Consider the following 5,812-nt stretch of genomic DNA (forward strand, 5'->3'; position numbering starts at 1 on the left):
TTGTCTACATAAGAACGGCTAGATAAACAACCTGGAGGAGAAAGCAATGGGACCAATGGTGCCAGCGGGGCATGGGAGAAGGAGAGGTGGGGGAAAGGAAGTGGTGTTAACAAACCCAGGGAAAGGGAACAAGAAGTGATCCAAAATCAGTGGCAAGGAGGGTGTAACAGGCCTAGTAGGGATTAATCAGGGAAATGTAACTGAAAGGAATTACTGAACCCCAAATTATAGTGGGACAAGAGGAAATTAAAAGGAAAAAGAGGAAAGAATTAGGAGGCAAAGAGCATTTATAGAGGTCTAAATACAGGGGGTAAATAGATCTATGTGCATACATTTACAGGTTTAGTATTAAGGTAGCAGATGGACATTGAGCCTCCCTCAATGCAAGTTCTATTAAACTGGCATTCCATGATGCTCACCTTCCTGACATGATCACATAAGCAAATTTGGTGAAGAAAGCTGATGGTGTCCGGTTATCAAAAGATATAGCATCTGGGGCCTTAAAAGCTTGAAGGTAAACAAGCGGCCATCTATCTCAGAAGCAACAAAGCCCACATGGAAGAAGGACACCAGCCTGTGTGATCATGAGGTGTTGAAGAGATCGGGTATCAGCCACCAAAGAACAAAAAAATCATATCATTGTGAATGAGGAGGTGGGGGTGAGGATTGGGGCCTCAAAGTCCATCTGTAGGGAAGGGGACATCAACTTATAGAAGGGTCACTGGGAGGAGTCGAGCCAGTCAGGGTGCAGAGTAGCAACGATGAGATATACAACTGTCCTCTAGTTCTTAAATGCTTCCTCCCCCAGATCCCAATTCTACCTTACAAATCCCGCTAGACCGGGGGATGTACACTGATCCAGATAGGAACTCAAAACACAGGGAATCCAGGACAGATGAACCCTTCAGGACTAGTGATGAGCGTGGAGATACCGGGAGGGTGGAGATAAGGTGAGGGAGAAAGGGGGAACAGATTATAAGGATCTACATAAGCCTCCTCCCTGGGGGACAGACAACACGAAAGTGGGTGAAGGGCGACATCAGACAGTGTAAGATATGACAAAATAATACTAATATATAAATTATAAAGGGTTCATGAGGGAGCGGGGAGGGAGGGGAAATGAGGAGCTGATAACAAAGGGTTCAAGCAGAAAGCACATGTCTTGAGAATGATGAGGGAAACAAATGTACAAATGTGCTTGACACACTGGATGGATGTATGGATTGTGATAAGAGTTGTATGGACCCCCAATAAAATGATTTTTTTAAAAAGAAATTAGCCATTGAAAACTTAATGGAATGCAATACTTCTCCAAACACACAATGAGGATACACAGAAAACAAATAAGAATCAAATAACCTGTCCTGGTACACAGCAGGAACTCTTATGAGCAGTTCACAGGTATTCATTCACTTAATATCTTTGTTTTATCAATATAGAAGGAGCCCTGGTCACATAGTAGATTACACATTGGGCTACACGCAGCAAAGTTAACTGTTTGAAACCACCAGGTGCCCTGTGGGAGAAAGGAGAGACTGTCTACTCCCATAAAGATTTAGAATCTCCGAGACCCACAGGGGCAATTCTCTTCGTTCCTATAGGGTTGCTGTGAGTCGGAGCTGACTGGGTGGCAGTGAGTGAGTTATAGAGAAGAAAACTAAGGAAAAGACACAATGAACAATGTGTCTAAAAATTACATACATGCTCCAGTATAAGTCGACCTGAATATCAGCGGAGGTACCTACTTTTACCACAAAAACTGCATAAAACGTGCTGAAAAACTCGGCTTAGACACAAGTACATATGGTATCTAGTGGAATTATATCTGAAATATTAATCAAATCCACCCCATATCATACTCTAACTTATTGTTTCCCAATATTTCAAAACTTATATATATTCCAAGTCTAGCTTCAAGAAATTCCAAGATTGTTTTATCCACTATCACTTCATTACACGAGTAAATACTTATTAAAACAGTGACTTATTTAGATAACACAGCTAAGCTCAAAGAGAAAGCCCGGAGGAGCTGAGTATGAGGTCAGTGCTGGCCTTGCTAGACTCACTTTCTTCCATCTGCATTCTGAATACTCACAATATCACTCTGAAATAGAGTCCCATGCAGCCAGTGATATTAGATGATGTGCTACTATGGAACACAAGAGTCAGTAGGACATTTTAAAGCCCCCTCCCCCCCCCAAGAAAGAGTCAATAGGACATTAACATGATACATAGAAGTCTTTCATTTTTTTAAACATTTTATTAGGGCCTCATACAACTCTTATAACAGTCCATACATATACATACATCAGTTGTATAAAGCACATCTGTACATTCTTTGCCCTAATCATTTTCTTTTTTTTTTCTCCTCTTTTTACATTTTATTAGGGACTCATACAACTCTTATCACAATCCATACATATACATACATCAATTGTATAAGGCACATCCATACATTCCCTGCCCCAATCATTCTCAAAGCATTTGCTCTCCACTTAAGCCCTTTGCATCAGGTCCTCTTTTTTTTTTCCCCCTCCCTCTGAAGTCTTTCATTTTAGGAGCCCTGCTGGCAGATAACTTTTCAGTTGCTAACTTCAAAGTCAGCCATTGCTGCATGGAAGAAAGATGTAGAAGTCTGTTTCTGTAGAGATTTCTGTGTTAGAAAGTGTATGGACAGTCATATCCTATCCTCTAGGTTCTCTCTGAGTCAGAATCAGTTCAATGGCAATAGCTTTAGTTTATTTATATATATATTTTTATTTTTATGTGTCTGACTCACACTTCAAGAGTTTTTCCCTGATGTTCTGTTTTCAGCTTCATACTCTGAGTTCTGTCATGGATTGCCTTGAGTCATCTCAAAATCCGTCTTGTAAATCATAACCACTATATATGAGAAAACCATTCCATTGGGGAACAGACTTTCTTTTTCATGTTAATATAGCCACATTCATGCAGAGTATGTCTTAAGCCATTCTCTCTCTGTTTTGTAACCGTTTGAATGCAAAATAATTCCCACATAATATAATTCAATAGTGCAATCATATTAGGAAGGAGTTGCACAATCATCATCACAATCAATTTTTGAACAAATTGTTCTTTCTTGTACTCATTAGTATTTCTGCATTTCCCTCCAACCTCTCCTGCCATACCTCTGAAAAACCTTTCATCTAAGTACTGCTTCTATAGATTTACCTACTTTGGATTTAAAAGAAAAAACAAAACACCACAATAACAAAGCAAAAGAGAAAATCCCTAGGTCAAAAAAGAAAGCAGAAAATATAAAAGGACAAAATTAGGGAAAGAGAGAATAAGCCACAGATTTAGGGAAATAGAAGCCATGGAGCATGAAAATCATCACGTAAACATGGAGGAGAAGTTTAAAAGCGCCAAAAAGCTTCTTTCAGAGTCTACAGAGAGAGAAAGCCTTCTCCCAGAGTCAGCACTCTAAATTCAAACCGCTAGCCTCTCATACTGTGAGAAAGTAAATGTCTTCCATATTTTGGTCATTCACTTGCCCTGGTTTTGTTATATTGTAGCCATTAGGTGAAGTTGAGTCACTTCTGACTCATAATGACCCTGTGTACAAGGAAGTAAAGCACTGGCCAGTCTTGCAGCCGCTTACCAACCCATCCTGGGGAGGGCCTTCCTCATGGCTGCTGTCCCTTCCACTCCGCCAAGCAGGAAGTGCTTCCAAGAATTTGTCTCTCCTAACAACATGCCCAAAGCATGTGAGGTGAAGTCTCACCATCCTTGCCTCCAACAAACATTTTGGCTGTACTTCTTTCAAGACAGACCTCTGTGCTTTTTCGGCAGTGCATGGTCCTATCAGTCCTCCTAACCAACACCATTACTCACATGCATCAGTTACCTTTTAGTCTTCCTTATTCAATATCCAACGTTCATATCTATTGTGATTGAAATATCATAGCTTGGTGTGGGAAAATGAAAATCTGGAAGACAGTGTATGTGGGCAAACTCTCAACATTCATATGTTAAGGAGTCTGGGAGGCCAAGGAGGAGACCATGTTGTGTGCCACTCACATTCTCCCAAGGAAAACTTCTTCCCGCAATGCCCCCCATTACTATACCGACTCTAAGGTGCTGTCTGCAAACACATCGTCACTGACTGTACAGTTGGAGGTCAACTGTTTGAAGGTGAACTACCTGGAGGTTGTCAGCCATCTAAGGCAATCAGACCCTATTGTCTGTCCCACCCTAAATATACTCCCCCTCCCTTCTGATAAGGATAATGGATTATTCCTTTGGAGAAAAGCCTAAAGACATCTAAGATCAAGCCAATTCCAGGATGACTATGCCTTCCTGTCACATATATAACCCTAGTGCAATCCCTTCATATTGCATGTATACCTCTAGCTTGTCCCCCTTCTGTTACACATATGCCTATTGTGTAACCTCTTCCTGCTACATATGTGGTTACCTGTAATTAGGGAGCTTACATGCCCCTAGAGTCTCTATAAGCCTTGGCTGGAAATATTTTCTCTCTCTTCCCGGACCTGGTTCTGAAGTCATGGTGGTCCTGGAAGTGAGCACTTGCATGCTTTATTTTGTTGGATGTCTCTTTAATTTTACCTCTCAATTACACAACTGCCCCTTAGACCCATTCGATTGTGGGGCTGGTACCCCACAGCTTGGGTAAGGTGTACCTTAGTTATCAAAGTAACATCGTTGGTTTTCACAACATTAAAGAAATCTTGTGCAGCAGATTTACCCAATGCATTGTGTCATTTGATCTTTTGACTCCGGCTTCCACAAGCACTGATTGTGAATCCAAGCAAAACAAAACCCTTACAAATATAAATCTTTTCTTTATTTATCATGTTCTTACCTATATTTAGTTATAGTAGAATAAAAAATTAAGACAGGTTGTTCCTTTCCCCCTATTTGTTTGTGTGTATTGTCGATTACTACGATTACTACTTGGTCATCCAACCAGAGTTTTGCTTGTGTTGAGGGCAACCTGTCTTTAAAGCACACTGTCAACAATGAGAGAGATCCAACTCATGATCCTCAGTGGCAAAAATACCCACATGTTGCCAAAGTTAGTGACTTTGAGTTTCCCAGAATCTCTGTTTATAATCCCTATAATCAAGTGATCAGATAGATTTCATCACAGCATGACCTGATGAGAAATAATCTTTCCCTCTCTCAGCCTAAGATAAAATCAATTTGATTGGTTTCAAAACTTGTTATGAGTTTGCTTTGTGCCATGACTGAGTATTGGCACAATATGATTGCCGTATGTTGTATTATTTCCATGCTATTGTACATATTTGAAGTTTAGCCCACTTGATCCCAGTATGCAGGATTTTGTAATACTAAATACAAGTGAACATTTTAAACAAAGATCTCTAGCAAATTTTTTCCCTCTAAGACTATGGTACTGCTTTTAAATTACTCTCAGGCATGTGAACACCAAGATAGAAGTAATTCAATAATGATAAAGAAATTAAATAAAGCGTGAGTAATATAGAGCCTATACATTTAAGTCTGCCATATGCCACATCATGCTTGTCAAAATATTAATCCTCATATCCAATCAACAAATCTAAAAATGGGAAGACCATTGCAACATTTCAAAATTAAATTTTCATATAAATAACATTTAAATGCTATATAATACAAACCTGTCCCTTTATGAAATGTATATTTAATGTATTTTATATAGTAATGATTCTTGGGAGAGAAACTAGATCTATATTAAGGTAATAATAATTTTAAAGAGCATATAAAATAACTAGAAAAAATGACTAACTTCCTTCTAATAGTTCTAGTGAAACTGTATATTTAGATA

This window comes from Tenrec ecaudatus, chromosome 2 (genome assembly GCF_050624435.1).
Source record: "Tenrec ecaudatus isolate mTenEca1 chromosome 2, mTenEca1.hap1, whole genome shotgun sequence".
Classification (NCBI taxonomy): domain Eukaryota; kingdom Metazoa; phylum Chordata; class Mammalia; order Afrosoricida; family Tenrecidae; genus Tenrec; species Tenrec ecaudatus.